Genomic DNA, 18688 nt, shown 5'->3' with positions numbered 1-18688 from the left:
TGTGTATGTAGTAATGTTAACTCCATGGGTGCATGCTTTGCATGTTTTACAACAGATAAATCCCTTATGTGTTTGTAACCATGAGGTATTGGCAATAATTTCTGGGTTCGGAACAACCAGCAATCCCTCATGGAAGGGGCCCTACTATGGGTAATGGACACCCTCTGCAGAAGCAGGGGTCCTATTACTGGATCGTTGAGTACTAAAGGCCAGCTGGTTTGCACAATTTTGTTAATTTCTTTGTGCTGACTGCTATAGCCCATTAGCAGGCGAAACTCTGATGTATTGAGTTTTTTGCCTTCAGGGTTGGTATAGGATATGGATTCTGGACGTTTATTGACATCAAGCAACTGATTACGATCAAGTGTTTGTGTTTTTGATATGGCTTGTTCCACGGTTTTAGGAGAATAACCTCTGCTTAAAAAGCGCTGCCTGCTCTGTTCTTGGGCCACTAATAGTTCACTGTTAGTGCTGAAGATGCGCTTAATGTTATAGAGAACAGTGGTCCCTATTCAGGGAGAATACAGTGTGTAGATAACCATACACTAGAATAGAATGTATGTCTTTTGTCCAGCCGGACAAGAATTTATTTTCATAATATTTTTTCAAAAGTAGTATCAAATAAAACATTCAGATGACAAGTGGGCACAGCCGTGACCCACAGAACACAAGACAGAACAACGAACACAGAATTGGCCAAAAGGCAAGCCAAAATGGGTCTATACACTTGTACTCAGTATAGACATACACAAATTAATCATTTAACACCGTTGCACAATGTGTTATAGCTTGAGTCTGGTGCATAGGGTGTTTGGGTGTCGACGACGTTATGATGCCAACATTAAATATAGTCTAAATAACAATATGTGTGCCAGGACTGATGGTTTTTTGAAAAATGAAACTTAGTGAAGACCTCTATGAATAAAACATAAACGTCTGCTTGATCATTTGCATCATTTAATGATATTGCTTGAATTTTCTTTTTTTAAAAATTTTTAAATGAAATATTATCTGTGTGGAAACACCTTATATCACAAATTCTATATACAAATAAGTACACAATATACAAAACAATACAATTAAACAATTTTACAAATTGCACTTACACCACATCCATGCCTCATACACACTTGACAAACATACTATACAATGGTCCCTCGGTACACCGTAATGTAAACAGAATTCAACCTCCAAAATGGAAACCAATTATGCTACAGCATTTGTGGTGTTTTTTTTCTAATTGGACTATTAGTCCACTGAAGGAACAATGGTGACTCCTTATTTCGTGTGACCTGGGACCAGGTCGACGCGTTTCGAACCCTCAGACTGGTGGGGTTCTCATCAGGACCAAAAAGACTCTACAAAAACAAAAAACAAAAGCCAATTTTGTATGATACTGCTTACAAACTTTATCTTCAATGCCTGACCGATTGGTCGCTCCCCTACCTTAAGTCTTCTTTACAACCGAGATCTTATGTGGTGGAGCTGTCTTGGAATCTGCAAATTATATAGACCCATAATCAATCCTTCTGTGTTTAAAATACTGGACAAGTAGTCACATTTACACACTGGTTAGTAACTTTCAGATACAGACTACTGAACTGTGTCGCCAGATGGACTTACCCCTATAGAGATGAATCCGGAGTTTGTTTTTGGAAAAGTGGGGGAGGCGCCTCCTTGCTGCCTGTTGGAATAATACTGAAGTCAGCTTTACTGTTCGTGAAATATTGAGCCATAAATGAAGACAGCCTGTCTTGGTGTCGTAGTTCGCTTACCAGTAACACGTCCTAGTTCCGCTCGTTTTATCAGTCCTCGAATTTCTTTGTGCTTCAAAAATTGTCTGTGGAATTATAGCTATGTTTTAGATAAACTGGACCAGCCAGAAGTTAGGCATAGTGCAGATGCAACAAAGATCGAGGGTTGGCAGGGTGTAATCACTTGTGACAGCGTGAACACTTGCGCTGCGGAATGTCTTTAATTTGGATAAACGCGGCTCGCGTTGGAAGGCCTTAAATGCGCCCGAGCACAAGGGACCGTCTACGTTTGCTAAAAGCGCTCGCGGCACGAATGCCTTGAATTTAGTGAAAGCATACCGAGCATGGACACTCGTGCTGCGGAATGTCTTTTATTTAACTGAAGGTGGCTCGCGTTGAAACGGCTTAAATGGCTTATATGCGCCGGTGCAAAGGAAAACATCTACGTATACTGTAAGCACTCACGGCATGAATACCTTAGATTTAGTGAAAACATGCCGGGCGCAGCTAACGGTCAGGCGCTTGTAGCACACTCGTGCTTGGGAAGCACTTTCTTACCTTAGTAAAGTATAGACTTCTTGTATCACGCGGAGCTGTCGGGCCGGGGTCAGTTTCTCCAAGAACTAGTGCAGGACTGAAGTCACATGACTTGGAGATGCTGCTCGGCTTTCTGGGAGATGTAGTGTTTAGGAACTTCGGATTCAAATGGAGGCACAATGTCAATATTGAGTGAACAGGTTTAAGGCACAGAAGGCGCAGAAGGCAGGAAATCAGAAGCTGAGCATGGGCTCATTATGTTTTGAAAATTTCCGAAATTTCATTAAGGCCATTAGTTGCCGTGTTGAACTTCATAATTAACAGAGCTTCCCTTTGGCTAAGCCTCGCATCCATGTCGCTACCACGCTTATCCATTTCTATTTTCGAAATCACTGTCCATTTCAGGTCTGACTCTTTATGGTTTTTTGCCAACCAATGGTTGACCAGTGGTGCATTTACCACTGTTCTTCTCACCCGTGATTTATGTTGGGTAATCCTCTGACGAATTTCTTGTGTGGTCTTCCCAATGTACAACTTGGGACATTAAATATAGGGCATCATCTTCAAGACAAACAAATGATGCATTGCTGTCTTGATAATAATGTATCACACCTTTTTTACAATTCTAAGGTGGCAGAGAATCAACGGTTCACTATAGGCGCGAGGGCGCTCAGCATCTGGATTTTGGGGGTTGCTGGCACCAGCAGGATCAATTCTGTTTGCTTAATGGCAGAAAGTCCTGTTGGGTGCTGTGTGCCAGCTGTAGGAAAATGCACGATCGCATTACTTCAGTGAGTGTGGGCAGTATCGCCGCATCTGCTTCGGAGTTTCAATGGAGACTTCGGAGTGAAAATATAAACATAGGCTAGATCGGCTCACAAGAGTTTAGCTATGTTGTGCAGCTTCCACGATGACAAGCTAAGTGGGGTGGCCCAGCCCAGCGGTAGCGGCAACACAAGTACAAAACAGGTAGAAGAAGCGTTGAAATTATATATAAATAAAACAACTAATAATTTATTAGGACATATGTTAATATCATTTTATTACATTTAAACATTAATGTAACTGTATTAAACAAAGACGAATTGCATTATTTTAAATTAATTAAATGTTTAACTTGAAGTAATTTTGACTTAATTAAAAATAAATTACATGTTATATTTTAGGTGGGATTTGTTTTTATTTAAATCTTAACAAAAAACTAATATATTACATCGATTACATATTTAGTTTGAAACTAAGTGGACAATGCAGTAATATTTTGCTTATCTTCCTTATGTCTAAAACCATCATTGTAAAATAATTTAAATGAATAGTTATCATTCTCCGTCCTGAAAGTCAACCTCTGGCAGTGTGTGAAAAGTTACTACTTCACGCTTTTTATTTAGGCCACACCCCCTGCATTCAGGGAGTGGGGACATGCAAATCAACACTTTTGAGTAATTGTACACTTGGAAATGGTGAATAGCCGAAAGTAGTTAAGCTACACACGAGTGTAAGAGTAAATGTACATGTATAGGTTTACTCGGATAATTTTACCTTTGTGAATTGCTCTCTATAAGTATTAACAAAATTACTTAGTAACTTATGTTTAGCACCTGTCACTTGATTTTATTATTTCTCAAACTATCATTTTCTCTTCCGGTTGTGTGCACTCTATTCTTACATTTGACTATGATTAACTATTGATCTCTCTCTGAAAATGCACATATTATTCAAGTATTCAAGTTATTATTTAGCATGTTATGCAAAATGTTATCAAACAGTGGTGCTCCCCATTTAATCACCCTCCTGCAAAGCTAGGCGTGTTTTTATTGAATGGAGTCAAACAGTAAATAAATATGAAGATAGTAGTTTATGTTATTGTGTCAGATTTTAAACATAAGCAATACAATATACCGTCTACAACAATAAAATTGCTATCATAATTAGAAAACAATAATAATATATCTAAATTAGGAACTAGCAACATCCATGGTTATACATGCTGGAAACACCAAGAAAAATTGAGTATAGAAATATTCCTTGGCCATGCAATTTAAAATGTCTTCAGGGACCTAGGTAAAGTGCTCTGCACATGAAATTGTGCATTAAGTGTGATCACTCTTTTAATACCTAAAATATACACAGTTAAAAAGTATATATAACAACAATATGATACTGCCATTAAAACACTTCGGTACTCACGCATTATACAAGCTCATGCATTAATACAATAAAAGTAAAGAAAGATTAAAAATTAAAACAATGAATAAATTGGCCTCATGCAAAAATCCAAGAGAGAACAAGGGCACTTTAAAAAAGTTGGGTTGAGAATGGACTGTGCCATTAAAATGGCATAGGGCCCAAGTAAAGTGCTTTGTGCAGAAATTTTCAGTTTGGTTGAAATATGTTTTCAACTTGAGGGTGGCATCAATAAGTGTGTAGTTTGGTAATAGATCAACCTAAAAGGGCAGGCTAAGCTACACTCACTTATAGAACATATTCCACCTAAGCCAGTTTAACTAAATGGAAACATCGCACAGACCCCAACTCACCCACCTAGATGCACCGTAGTAATTATGTTACACAAGGAGAGCATGGTCTGAAACCTGTGTAGGTGCAAACTCAATTGGAACGTGTTCAACAGGGCATGTGAGCCGGGTATGCAACTCAGATTGTTAAAAATGATACAAGCTGAAGCATGCTATGCACGTTCCTGCCCCTTTTTTGTAGACTGAAACACATGTAGTCCTGAACTCATCTACAGCAACCCTACAATCCTGTTAGCTTTTGAAATGCCTACATCCACCACTAGGGTTGCAGAACAAGAGCAAATGAGGCATAACATGCAGAGTCAGTATGTAAAATACCAACTTACTAATGCTTTGCCTTTTTCTAGGCCTTTTCTCACAGTACATTTTTGAAGGTTCCGTTTACTGAGATTTGTCAGGGGATATCAGTGAGGGTATGATAATGATCACACAACTGAGAATTTTGACCCCTGTACAAACGACTGCTTTCCAAGTTCATAGATCTTTAACTCTAGACTTGTAAGCAAGGACTACCCATATTAACCAATGGAGCAGTGTTTTCTCTGCAAATTAATATTATCTTTATGCACACTAGATTTGAGGCCCGTACTATATGGTTTTTCAAGTAGATCTTTAATATTTTACCTCAAATAGTCCAGATCAATTGTTCTCATGAGCTCTTGGATTGTTAAACTAAAAAAGATTTGATGTTACAGTTTAAACTTAATTATTTGTTGGAGCTTAGCAATTCCAGTCTGGATGTAAACTAGTTGCGCTGTTGGAATATTCTCTTTCACAGCATGGAAGGTTTAGCTGGTAGTTAGTTCAGGGTCTTCCCTAATCTGTTCCCGAGATTCCATTTGTGATGACTCAAGGTAAGCTTAAGGATGAAATGCCATCAAATGCTGTCATTGTTTATTTGCATGGCTTTCACAAGTAACAAGATTGCAAGCAATCCCTGCAAGCCTCAGGGTCAATTTTCCTTCTCCGACAGTCCAATAGGTGTTCTCCTTTAAGTCCTTGGACCTGCAAAAGTTTGGCTATTGGTTAACTGATTAACCTCCCATTTAAGACCCACTTTGAATCACATACACTGCCAGAAATGGTCATTTTGAATCTTTCACTCTTCTGCATTTTAAACAATAATGAACAAATTACCCATTCACAAGCAAAAGAGCAGTTTTTGGAAGAATAAAGACCAACTTCCCATCTGGTTTGAATCCCCTACTCATTCATTTGAAAGACTTCGGACTATACTGTTCAAGAAGATGACATTATATTTCCCTTTCTTATTTCAATACAAACACTATTCTGGGATACCCCAAGATCTGTTAAAGTTCTCCACCATATAACTGATGCCTCCTATCAATGGTTGAATGGAAGTTAAGAGCGGACCTGGAAAATACATTCATTCTAGTTCTCATTGTACTGGGTGAGTGTAGCAAGTTAGTCCAACCATCTAAAGGAGGAATTGGAAGCCAAAGATGATTAATAACTATTATACAACTGCGGCATTACCCTGGTACTGTTTGCCACACTAGAGAGCCACTTATCCCTCTGTCTATCCACCCTTCAAAGCAGTCTACCAGGGTTTTTGCCTGGTTCTCTATACCCCTGATTGCAAGTGTGGCCCTGCCTAATCTCCACCTTATTCTACATTAAAAAATAATTGGTATGCTGCAAATGGTTACATACTGGACACATGTTATTGGGTCATTAAAGGTCACCAAATCAGTAACTCATTCGATGTCATGATTCTGGGTCTGGTGGCACAGTGGACTAATGCATCCACTGCTGGGGCCTGTGTTTGACCTCATGGTCACAGGTTCAAATCTTGGTGGGTCCACTCAGCCTTTCATCCATCTGAGGTCGATAAAATAAGTACCATTGAGTTGGATAACAATAAACATCTGTTAATTCAGCACCAAGATACCCCGTTAGGGGTGAACACGTGCTCTACAAATACACAATAGGTCTATAACATGGGATATGTGTCTCACATCTCCCATGACTGTCCTTTCATATTATAACCAAGTGTGGTAATGCACTTGCTGCTGAGATCTGTAACCTACAAGACATTAGTTTAACTCGTTCAGCAACAGCTCTTTATTTCGCCTTTTTCAGAACAATAAAGTTAATATTAACCCGCACGATGATCACACCTATTATTTGAAGCACAAAGACAGTTCAGTTTGACTATGTTTTACACCATCTTCCCTTGACTGTCTTCTTGTACCATTTTAGGGGGTGAATGTGCTGACCAAAATGATCTGTGTGCAACTTGAATGTCATAGGTTTACATCTGCAAAGAAACAACTCAGTGGGTCATTTGTAGTTTGGTGGTTATGGGGCATTCACCCAATAAGATGGTGGATACCCCATATGTCAAATCTGCAATTGGCTCGCCCCGTTTAGATTTGGAGGAAGAGCCAGGTTTCTGCCAGCAAAGTTTCTATCTGAAAAGTTCGACAGGCAGCAGTCTGCCATGGATCCATCAGCTAATGTATTTCAAAATGTCCTCCCATCATACATGTTTCCTATTTGTGACCACCAGGAAAGTCTGGCAGTCCAGAAGCCAAAACGCCAGAAATAAACTGCATGTTGATAGAAAACTCCCCAAATGTTAGGACCGCTGATTTTTCTTGCAGACATAAATGCCCGCATTTAGGTTTGTTTATACAAACCGATAAAAAATTGACACTTTCACCATGCATTGCAGATAGCCAACATTTCAATGTTTCTCCACCACACTGGCAAGAAGCACATTCGACAAAACAGTCTCTTTCTAAGCATTGAGGGTGGTCTTCTAGTGTGAAGGTAAAGGCAAAGGTCTCTCCAAACCTGGCAGCCTAATGGACCACCCACTTTATTCTAAATAACCCCTTCAAAAAGAAAAAGAGAAGGAAAGAGGGAAGAAAAAGAAGAAAGAGGAAAGAAGAAAAAAAAGGAAAAGAGAAAAAGAGAAGGAAAGAGGGAAGAAAAAGAAGAAAGAGGAAAAAGGAAAGAAAAAAAATGGGAAAAAAAAGAAGGAGAGGAAGGGGGAAGAAGGGAAGAAGGGAAAAAAAAGAAGGAAAAGGAGAGGAAAAAGAAAGACAAATGGGTAAACCACAGAAGGAGGATGATGATACAGTAAAGCTCAGTAGAGTGGAAGCAGCTGCATGACAGAAAGCCAAAACTCGCCTTGCCCTAGCTAGGAAGGCTGAGCGTAAGGCTGCAAAAGACAGAAATAGAGATGAAAATAGGGTTGAGAACTCTGCTTTGGACGATTCCACACCTGAGTCATCAGAGGATGAATCACTCCCCCACTCTGCTCCTCTGCAAAATGATCAGCGAAAGAAAGTAGTAGAGGGGGGTAATATAGTTGATATCAATATCGCAGATGCTCTACCCCATTCTGAGGCGGATCTTCAACTTCGAGCCCCTAAAACCCCTAACACCTCATTGGTTCCTGTCCCGGCAGTACCCCAGGCAGATGAGGAAAAGAGAAAGAGCGGTGTTGGGGGGGGGGGGGGTGGTGCTGGGGGGAAGGAAATGAGAGATTTTCCACTCTTTGCAAAAAAACAACTCCAAAAACACCCCCCCCCCTTTGGAACAACCACCTCAAATCTCCACTTCCTCTTTGATATCGTCACTGACCATATCTGCCACAGATCCCGGAACGATTGAAACCTTACCTCAAACTACGCCTCTCACAGTAAATGAGGGAGAATTCTCGCAAGATATAACTCCCGGAACTGAAGGAACCGTAGGATTCAACGCTACTCTATCCAGTTCTGAAAAGAGTTCCGGTTCTGAAAAGAGATCTGAAGAGAGATACCAACTAGATATTCGCGAAATGCTTAATTTAATTCTCGATGAGATCCGCGAAATTAAAAACAATCAGCAAGTGGAGCTAGCTGCACTCCATGCTAGAATGGGCAAGCTTGAGGAGTTAACCGTATCACTCCCTAATAGAGTAGTGGAGGCGGAGTCCAGGATCTCGGCTCTGGAAGATCAAATGGGACTGGTATCAGGAGCAACTAGAGAGGCCACTAAGAAGCGGATTTCCATGGAAAACAAACTCGAGGAGTTGGAAAACCACTCTCGCAGGTCGAATCTGAGAATTGTGGGGGTCCCGGAAGGGACAGAAGGCTCTGACACAGTACAATGGGCTAACTCCTTTATCCAAAAGGTAGTTCTCCCAGAGTTCGAAGGAGACTTAATGATCACAAGGGCCCATAGAGTACCAGCACAGCGTTTTGCAAACTCTACATTTCCAAGAACTATTTTACTGAACTTTGCTGACTTCAGGATAAAAGAACGAATCCTCTCTAGGGCATATCAACAGCGCCAATTTAATGTTTCTGAGACGGCAAAATGTAGAATATTTATGGACATGACAGCGGCAGCGGGCAGAAGAAGAAAGGAATTTGTAAAACTCTTGCAGCTATTCAAAGCTAACGGCGCCCAGGCTTCAATTGCGCAACAATCAAAGTTAAAGGTTCTTGTTAAAGGAAATGTTTTTCTTTTTACAGATTTAGATGAGGCTCAAACTCTTCTCAATGAGATATCTGCAAGGGCTTAGCTCTGAAGGCAGGGGAGTTAAAATGGAAGGAATCTCGATTTAGAACTTGAAGCTGATATAAAAGTTATGATTCATTTATCTTATTCTTTCTCCTCACTAGTTAAAGTAAAAGGGAAAGGAAAGGGAAAGGGAAGAGAAGGAAAGAAGGAAAGAGAAGGGGGAGGGTAAAAAAAAAGAAAAAAAAAGGAATATCAGAAGTGGGTCCTCTGGGTTACTGAGTCACACCAGGGTGTAAGAAGAGGACACCCGAAGAAGAAGTGGAGGATGGCATTGGGGCTGCGTGAACAGGAAGGGGGCTCCCGATTCCCTGGGGGAGGTTAGGGTGGGGGGGTGGAAATCAGTAAAAAAAGACATGTACAGTAGGGTTGCTATTTTTACTGTTAACTCTGGTTGGTGCAGATTAGATATAAATTTCTACAAAAGAGATGAGATTTGATTCATGTAAAATCCTGTCCATCAATGCAAACGGGCTACTGAATAAACAGAAGTACGGCTCGCTTTTGAAATGGGCAATGGCCCTGAATCCCCAGGTGATCTTCTTACAGGAAACACACCTGAAGACCAATTCTCCAAAGTTGTTTTTGCCAAGATACTTCTCGTATGAGTTTTTCTCCTCAGCTGGGGTTGCCCAGAGGGGAGTTGCTATCTATCTCGCAAGGAGTCTTCCTTGGGAAGTCATGCAGGTGCAAAGAGACTCTATAGGCAGATGCTCTGGGTAGCAGTAAAACTGTTGGGGAAAGTGTTAAACTTTGTTAATTACTATGGCCCAATATTCGATGACATTTCAGCCCTGACAGAAATTAGTGAAATCTTGAGGGGCACTCCAGGACAAATTGTGATAGGATGCGATTTTAATTATATACAAGATTTAAAAAGGGATACTTCTAACAAGAACAAGAAGCAACTAAAACCAAAAACAAAAGGGGTGCTGGAAGCTTTTATGACAGAATATCAACTGCAGGACTCATGGCGCTCCTTAAATCCCAATACAGAGTCCTACACTTGCTACTCTAATAGATTTCACACTGCCTCTAGAATAGATTTTTTTTAACTTCCAGGTCTCTTCAAATTGGTAATGCATTGATAGGCTGCAATCCCTTCTCAGACCATGGGAGGATTGAAGTGGAATTGATGTTAGAAGGTACAAAAAGGGAACGCCCCAGGTGGCAGATGGATCGTACCCTTTTACAGAACACGGAGTGGGTGGAGGGCTTCAAAGAATGGATGAAAGAATTTTTCTTAGTTAATAAAGATTCAGCGGAGCCTTTCTCTATATGGGGAGCATTTAAAGCAGCAGCCCGGGGGCAAATGATAGCATTTTCCTGCAACAAGGCAAACGTTCGTAAGGAACAAATTGCCGTCCTTCAAAGTGCCGCTGAGAAGGAACATGCGCTAAAACTTAATCGAATGCCCAATAAATGGGAAGAAGCGAAATCATTGCTTAGGGATTTCTTCACCCTGGAAGAGATAAATAGTTCGAAGGCATTTCAGCAAAGGCTTTATGAGGATAGTCAATTGATGGGGAAGCTTTTGGCTAATTCAATTAGAAAAAAACAAGAATCTTCCATTATTCTAAAAATTCAAGATCCTCTGGGTGGAATAGAGACTCGTAGCGAGGGAATTGCGAAAGTATTCCTTGATCATTACGAGAGAATATACTCCACAGATATTCAGGTGGAGGGAACATTGATCAAGGGATATTTCGAAAGTTTAGATATTCCCAAAATCTCCGATTTTAGGAGGAATCAATTAAGCAGTGAAATAAGCATACTGGAAATTCAAAATAGTATAAAAACAACAGCAGGAGCAAAAGTATCAGGCGTGGACGGGTTCCCGATTGAATTTTATAAGGTATTTTTAAAGGAACTGGAGGGTCCCTTGAAAAATGTATTTAACTATATCAGAAGAGGTGGCAAGGTTCCCTCTGAGTTTAAAGAATCTACAATTGTCAGCTTTGTTAAAAAAGATAAGAATCCAGAGGAGGTAAATTCTTACAGACCAATCAGTCTACTGAATTCGGACTATAAGGTGTTTATGAAAATCTGGGCCCAAAGATTTGTGTCTGCAGCACAGGAAGTAATCCATCAAGATCAGACAGGGTTTATAGCCGGTAGATCAATGGCAGCGAACACAGAATATTTGATACAGGCTTTAGATTTTTTTAATATTAATTCAACTTCTGCATGTATCTTGATGATCGATGCAGAAAAAGCATTTGATTTAGTTAACTGGTCAGCGTTATTTTTTTCCTTGGGTTGTTTTGGATTCCCGGCCCCGATTATTAGTATGCTACAGAACATTTATGAAGGGGCATCAGCTCAGGTTATAGTCGACACCAGGCAAGCAGGGAAGATTAAAATAAATCGCGGGACTAGGCAAGGTTGCCCTCTATCTCCCCTGCTTTTTACCTTTTTCATTGAACCGCTGGTGATAAAAATAAGGAACAATGAAGCAATAATACCCCCTATTGGCGGAATGTCAAAGTTAAAATTATTTGCCAATGATATTGTTCTGTATTTAGCTCCAGAAAAAGAAAATATTCTACATCTTATGAAAGAGCTTAAGGACTACGAAAAGATTGGGGGGTATAAAATCAATGAGAAGAAAACGGAAGTTCTTACTTTAAATTCCAAGTTAGATTTTCTTCCACCAAATCTCCAGTCTCAAGCAGAAAAACGGGATCCAATAAGATATCTAGGAATTTATGTGACTAGAGACTATCAAGATCTTTTTGGGTTGAATTATATTAAGATGAAGAAAAAAATTAGGAACATGCTGGAACAATGGGATTCCTTGCCCCTGACTTTGATTGGTAGAGTTGCTTTGATAAAGATGAACATACTCCCCTTGGTTTTATTCCTTTTTAGTAATATTCCAATTAAAGTCAACATGGCCTATTTCAAGGAACTCGATTCTATGATGAGTAGATTTATCTGGAATAAAAAAGCCTCAAGAGTTAAGTTCTCGGTGGTACAACTTTCTGTAAATCAGGGTGGGCTGGCTCTCCCCCATTTTAAAACATATTACGAAGCAGTCCTTTTCGATATAGTGGCAGGACTATTAAGGACCAGACAGTCTAGAGACAATTTCTTTCTTGATAAAATGCGTGAGGAAGGAGGCTCTCAAATTTTTTTCTGTTTAAAAACTACAAAACTGCCCAAGAAAACAAGATATAAGACACTACTAGTGTACTCCTCAAGATTAAGACTTTTATATAAAAAATGTGGCTCAGATGGCTCTAGTTTTTTGAAATTACTAGAATGTGGTAAAATGGGACTCAAGATTTCTCAGAATCATCTGCTACAATGGGAATTAGCTGTTTTTTGTGAAATCAGACATTTACTCTCCCAACACAACGTAATTAGTTGGCAAACAGTTGTAGATAGAGCATATCCTAGGCGGCTTATGTTTTTTGAGTATTTACAACTGGTTTATCTGATAAGAAAAGAGATAGGGGGTTCTGATACTTTACCCAATGCCTTGTTAACAGCCTTATACGGGGAAAAACATAAGGGTATAGGATACTGGTACAAAAGGCTACTTCCTCCAGGACCTCCTCAGGCAATTCTTAAACATCTAGACAAAATAAGCCTCACGACACAGTGCGTTTTGTCAGAAAAAGACTGGGAAGTAATATGTCAGCAAGGATATAAAACTCTCCGGGCAGCTAATTTTAAACGAATGTCCTTTCTCTCCCGCTGGATGGCGTATTACAACCCGGAGGCCTTGCAGAGAATATTCCCTGATTATGAGAACAAATGCTTTAGATGCAAAACCAATGGTCAGGGCGGCTGGCATCATGTTTTTTTCTCTTGTCCAAAGCTAGAATCTTTTTGGAAGGGGATTTTTACTGACATGGAAATGGCAACAGGGAAAACACTGCTACCTGAAGCAGAAGTGGCCCTTTTTGGCATTTGTAAAGATAGGAATAGGTTTAATAACTCAGAAGAAGCATTTATTTTTATTTCTACTACTGTAGCACGGTCCATGATTTTACAAAATTGGAAATCTGAGGTAATCCCATGTCAGTTAAAATGGGTCAATAAAATGAAAAGAACATGTTCATTTGAGAGAGCTTATGCTGGCAGGGTGGGTGCGATCAAAAGATTTGAAAAGTATTGGAAATATTTTGAGAGGCTGGAGTCTATAAAAGGAAATTGATATTTGACTAGCTGCTATCGCACTTTTTGCACTTTATTTGGATATTTTGCACTTTACTGCAGCAGCACTTTAATAATTGTAATAATAACTTTGCTGCTTTTTTTGATGGGTTTTGCTATACCAATATTTGATGAACCATTCAGCAGTACTGATGTATATTTTTGCACTGTCACTTTAGAATTATATTTTTATTATATAGGATGTTTCTGTACTTCAATTAATAGGGTTATAGGAACTAGAGTAGAAATTCGAATGTCTTTTTCTTAGCCCTCCTTGTATATTGTTAATTGTGCGTGTTCTGGCATTAGCACTTTAATATTGCTATAGCACTTTTGAAGTTACAAATTAGCAGCTCATTGCACTTTTCTCCTGCTCTTGTATTTGATAAATTATAAAATATTTTAGTTAATTTTGATTAATATTTCATTAGTGGTAGTTTACCGCTTAACTTTCTATGATTCTGCTTTTGTACTCTATAGAAGGGTAATGATACACTCAGGGTGTTAAATTGCTTTGTCTGTGTACAATGTAACAGGGAATTTGACGTATTGGATTAATTGCTTTCCTTTTTCCACTTTGCACTACCACTTTAAGATTGACTTAATTTATTCGATACAAGTAATGTATAGGTCTGGTTTGTCTCATGTTTATTGTATGAAAAATGGTATCTAAAGTCAAAAAATCAAATGTACCAATATCACCCTACTGTCTTGTTTAATAAAAAAAATAAAAAAAAGGTCTATAACATGGGATATGTGTCTCACATCTCCCATGACTGTCCTTTCATATTATAACCAAGTGTGGTAATGCACTTGCTGCAGAGATCTGTAACCTACAAGACATTAGTTTAACTCTTACAGCAACAGCTCTTTATTTCGCCTTTTTCAGAACAATAAAGTTAATATTAACCCGCACGATGATCACACCTATTATTTGAAGCACAAAGACAGTTCAGTTTGACTATGTTTTACACCATCATCCCTTGACTGTCTTCTTGTACCGTTTTAGGGGGCGAATGTGCTGACCAAAATGATCTGTGTGCAACTTGAATGTCATAGGTTTACATCTGCAAAGAAACAACTCAGTGGGTCATTTGTAGTTTGGTGGTTATGGGGCATTCACCCAATAAGATGTGGATACCCCATATGTCAAATCTGCAATTGGCTCGCCCCGTTTAGATTTGGACGAAGAGCCAGGTTTCTGCCAGCAAAGTTTCTTCGGGCTTCACTATCTGAAAAGTTCGATAGTCAGCAGTCTGCCATGGATCCATCAGCCAATGTATTTCAAAATGTCCTCCCATCATACATGTTTCCTATTTGTGACCACCAGGAAAGTCTGGCAGTCCAGAAGCCAAAACGCCAGAAATAAACTGCATGTTGATAGAAAACTCCCCAAATGTTAGGACCGCTGATTTTTCTTGCAGACATAAATGCCCGCGTTTAGGTTTGCTTATACAAACCGATAAAAAATTGACACTTTCACCATGCATTGCAGATAGCCAACATTTCAATGTTTCTCCACCACACTGGCAAGAAGCACATTCGACAAAACAGTCTCTTTCTAAGCATTGAGGGTGGTCTTCTAGTGGGAAGGTAAAGGCAAAGGTCTCTGCAAACCTGGCAGCCTAATGGACCACCCACTTTATTCTAAATAACCCCTTCAGCCTTTTGTCCATGTGCAGTCGATAAAAACATGCCAATGGGTTGAGATGTATAAACACCTAAGCCCTTATTGAAATGATACTGCATTCATTGGTAACTTAGTATTTCAAATGTCCGTCCATGATTCTCAGAAAAGCTTGCTGTTCTCAAGATCGACAAGATAACAAAGCAGGCTTCATTTGAGTATAGGTCCTGAAGAAAGCTGTGGACCGGTTGTCCAGCGGGCTGGAACATGTCGGCCATTTGAAAGCAGCAACCTTTTTGTACTGCTACACTGTTACACTGGTTTTAATAAGGATTGCATGAGTCATCCTAAATTACATGAAGTTCTTTTCTCTAGCAAATCCTTTTTTAATCACACACTTAACTTTTTACACTGCACTTGTTCACAACGGTACACAGACAAAATATCGATTTTTAAATATCGACATGCAAAAATATCGAAGTTTAAATATCGAAATACAAAAATATCGAAGGTAAGTAATATCGATAGTCTAAATATCGATATTGGTATGATATCAGTAATATCGAAGTTGTAAATATCGATGTTAATAATATCGAAATTAATAACTTTGATGTTACTAATATCAATTTTTAAATAAATTTAGTGTATATTATATTGTATTTATTATGTTTTATTATTTATTTTTAATGTTATTTTATTAAATATTGTCTTTTACTACTGTAGCGGGTTGTGGGTTTATAGGGGAATAGGGTGGGAAGTAATTAAATTATGTTAAATTAATTATTAATTAGTAGGAATTATTAATTAATTAATTGAGAATTAATTTTTTATTATTTTTAAAAAATTTATTAATTGATAAATATGTTCTGTAGCGGGTTATGGGTTTATAGGGGAATAGGGTGGGAAGTAATTTAATAATAATTAATTAATTGATATATGTTTGTACATATTTTAATTATTAATTAATTGGTAATTATTTTCTATTAATTAGTTAATTAATTATTATAATTTTTAACATATTTATAATTATTAATTAGTTTGTAATTAATTATTATTAATTATTTAATTACATTAATTATATGATTTTTTATATATATATAATTTATTGTTATTCTTAATTAATTAATTGTGCAAAATAATATTAATTATTAAATTAAATTAATTACAGCAAATGTGCTAATATATTTACTTTATTGTTATTGTTAATTAATAATTAATTGGTAATTAAATAATATTAATTAATTTTGGGTACAGGGGTATTTTTAAGGTTCAGGGTCAGTTTTCAGTTCATGGGTACAGGGGTATTTTTAGGGTTCAGGGTCAGTTTTCAGTTTTTGGGTAAAGGGGTATTTTTAGGGTTCAGGGTCAGTTTTCAGTTCATGGGTAAAGGGGTATTTTTAGGGTTCAGGGTCAGTTTTCAGTTCATGGGTAAAGGGGTATTTTTAGGGTTCAGGGTCAGTTTTCAGTTCATGGGTACAGGGGTATTTTTAGGGTTCAGGGTCAGTTTTCAGTTCATGGGTAAAGGGGTATTTTTAGGGTTCAGGGTCAGTTTTCAGTTTTTGGGTAAAGGGGTATTTTTAGGGTTCAGGGTCAGTTTTCAGTTCATGGGTAAAGGGGTATTTTTAGGGTTCAGGGTCAGTTTTCAGTTTTTGGGTAAAGGGGTATTTTTAGGGGTCAGGGTCAGTTTTCAGTTTTTGGGTAAAGGGGTATTTTTAGGGTTTAGGGTCAGTTTTGGGTTTTTGGGGTACAGGGATATTTTTTGGGTTCAGGGTCAGTTTTGGGTTTTTGGGTAAAGGGGTATTTTTAGGGTTCAGGGTCAGTTTTGTGTTTTTGGGGTACAGTCGTACAGGGTAAAAATAAAATAAATTTAAATTAAATGAAATAAAAAAATATAAAATTACATTTAATTATTAAGATTTTAATTTATTTTAAATGTATATGTATTAGTTTTAATTTTTTATTATGTTTTAATATTTTTATTTAATATTTGTAACATTATATGTATTTTATAATCATTTTTACATTATTAATAATACATTTAAAAAAACGATATTTTTAATTACGATATTTTTGTACTACGATATTATTTTTTCGATATTTTTGTACTTACCTTGTTAGGGATAGGATTCCGATATTTTTGACTTCGATATTTTTGTCCCGATATTTTTGTACTTCGATATTTTTGATTTCGATATTTAGTCAGACATTCGTTCACAACGGTTGGTGATTCCCTTAGAAGGCAGGTACTTTTCTTACCTTTCATCTGCTCCTTTTCCTCTGAATGACCCATGAGAGGATGCACTCCACCAAGAACCCCTGTATGATCAAGAGGGTATATGGGAGGTTGGTTGGAAACCCAAATGATGACAATGATCACTTTGGTTTATGATGGGAATCCAATTATCAAGAAGGGCCATTCCAACTGGTAATTCTTTGCTTTTCTAGTACTTCCTTGGTGACACTCATTTTGATATTCTCTGTTCACTTGTAGTACACCTTGTTGTACATACCTGAATAAAGCTAGCATAGTAGACCCCGGATTACACGTTGTTTTTGTGATAGATTGGAGAGGAGGATTTAATCCATGTAAGGTCTTTAAAATTCCCTCTGACCCTTTTACTTTGTATTACTGTATTCAAATTTACCATAAAAGGCACCAAGATGTCAATCATGAATAGGTTTCACCAATCAGTCTTTTGAGTATCTTTTGAAAAAAAGGTTTGGTTCACAGGCTCAAATCTGGAAAACGCCAACATGCCATTTTATCTTTCTGACATTAATAAGGTGAACACCTACCGGCAGGATATTCAATTGCCCTGTGGAAATCCAAACATATTTCCTTTAGATTGCTAAAAGGCTTCAAGAGCAGGCACATTACACACTTACCAAGACTATTTTTTTTATTTTTATGAGGAAAATAAAGGGTAATCTTCTATCACAACAAAGGGGCAACCCAGGGCAGAGAGAAACATGCACCACTAGCAATCACCAGCAGTAGGCATTCCAGAATGTTGCTTTGGTGATACCTGCTTGAGTTTGAAGCATATCTTCACACCATTCATGCATAGCCCCTTAGATTCCTGTGAAACTCGCACTTTGGGTTATATTTACAAAGAGTTCATACAACGCAATGCAGCAAATACATAGAAATGGAAGAGAGCAGAACCGCACCACATCTACTTAGAAGTATCACAGTTCTGCTCTATCCCTGTCCTGGCTCACTTATAGCTTCCATGCGCCATCACATGCACTTGTGAGCAATAGTACGAGGGTGTCTGCATTATAGTCAGCATAGTAACCATGCAAAGCTGCGCGAAGTTGCTCTGGTGACTTAGTAAATTTGAGTTAAGGACTTGGTTGTCTTGCGATGACTTGCGTCACACAAGGACAATTCAAGTCCTTAGTAAATCTGCCTTGAATCCTTCAGATTTTTAAAAAATGGCTTCATCTAGGGATATATTGGGAGCTCACAATTAATTTAAAGTGTACCCATTAAGAAATCAAACTGAGAGGGAAGCACATGATCATTCATT

General features: G+C 38.2%; 1 protein-coding gene across 2 annotated transcripts in view; it reads left to right on the top strand.

Moving 5' to 3' along the window:
- ADGRG4 (adhesion G protein-coupled receptor G4) overlaps window positions 1-18688 on the top strand; it is a 1454718-nt gene that overhangs the window by 912557 nt on the left and 523473 nt on the right. The gene's annotated exons all lie outside the window — the stretch shown is intronic.

Source organism: Lissotriton vulgaris, chromosome 4_1 (genome assembly GCF_964263255.1).
Source record: "Lissotriton vulgaris chromosome 4_1, aLisVul1.2, whole genome shotgun sequence".
NCBI lineage: Eukaryota > Metazoa > Chordata > Amphibia > Caudata > Salamandridae > Lissotriton > Lissotriton vulgaris.
The sequence above is the reverse complement of the archived record's forward strand: the minus strand, read 5'-3'. Positions and strand labels throughout refer to the sequence as shown.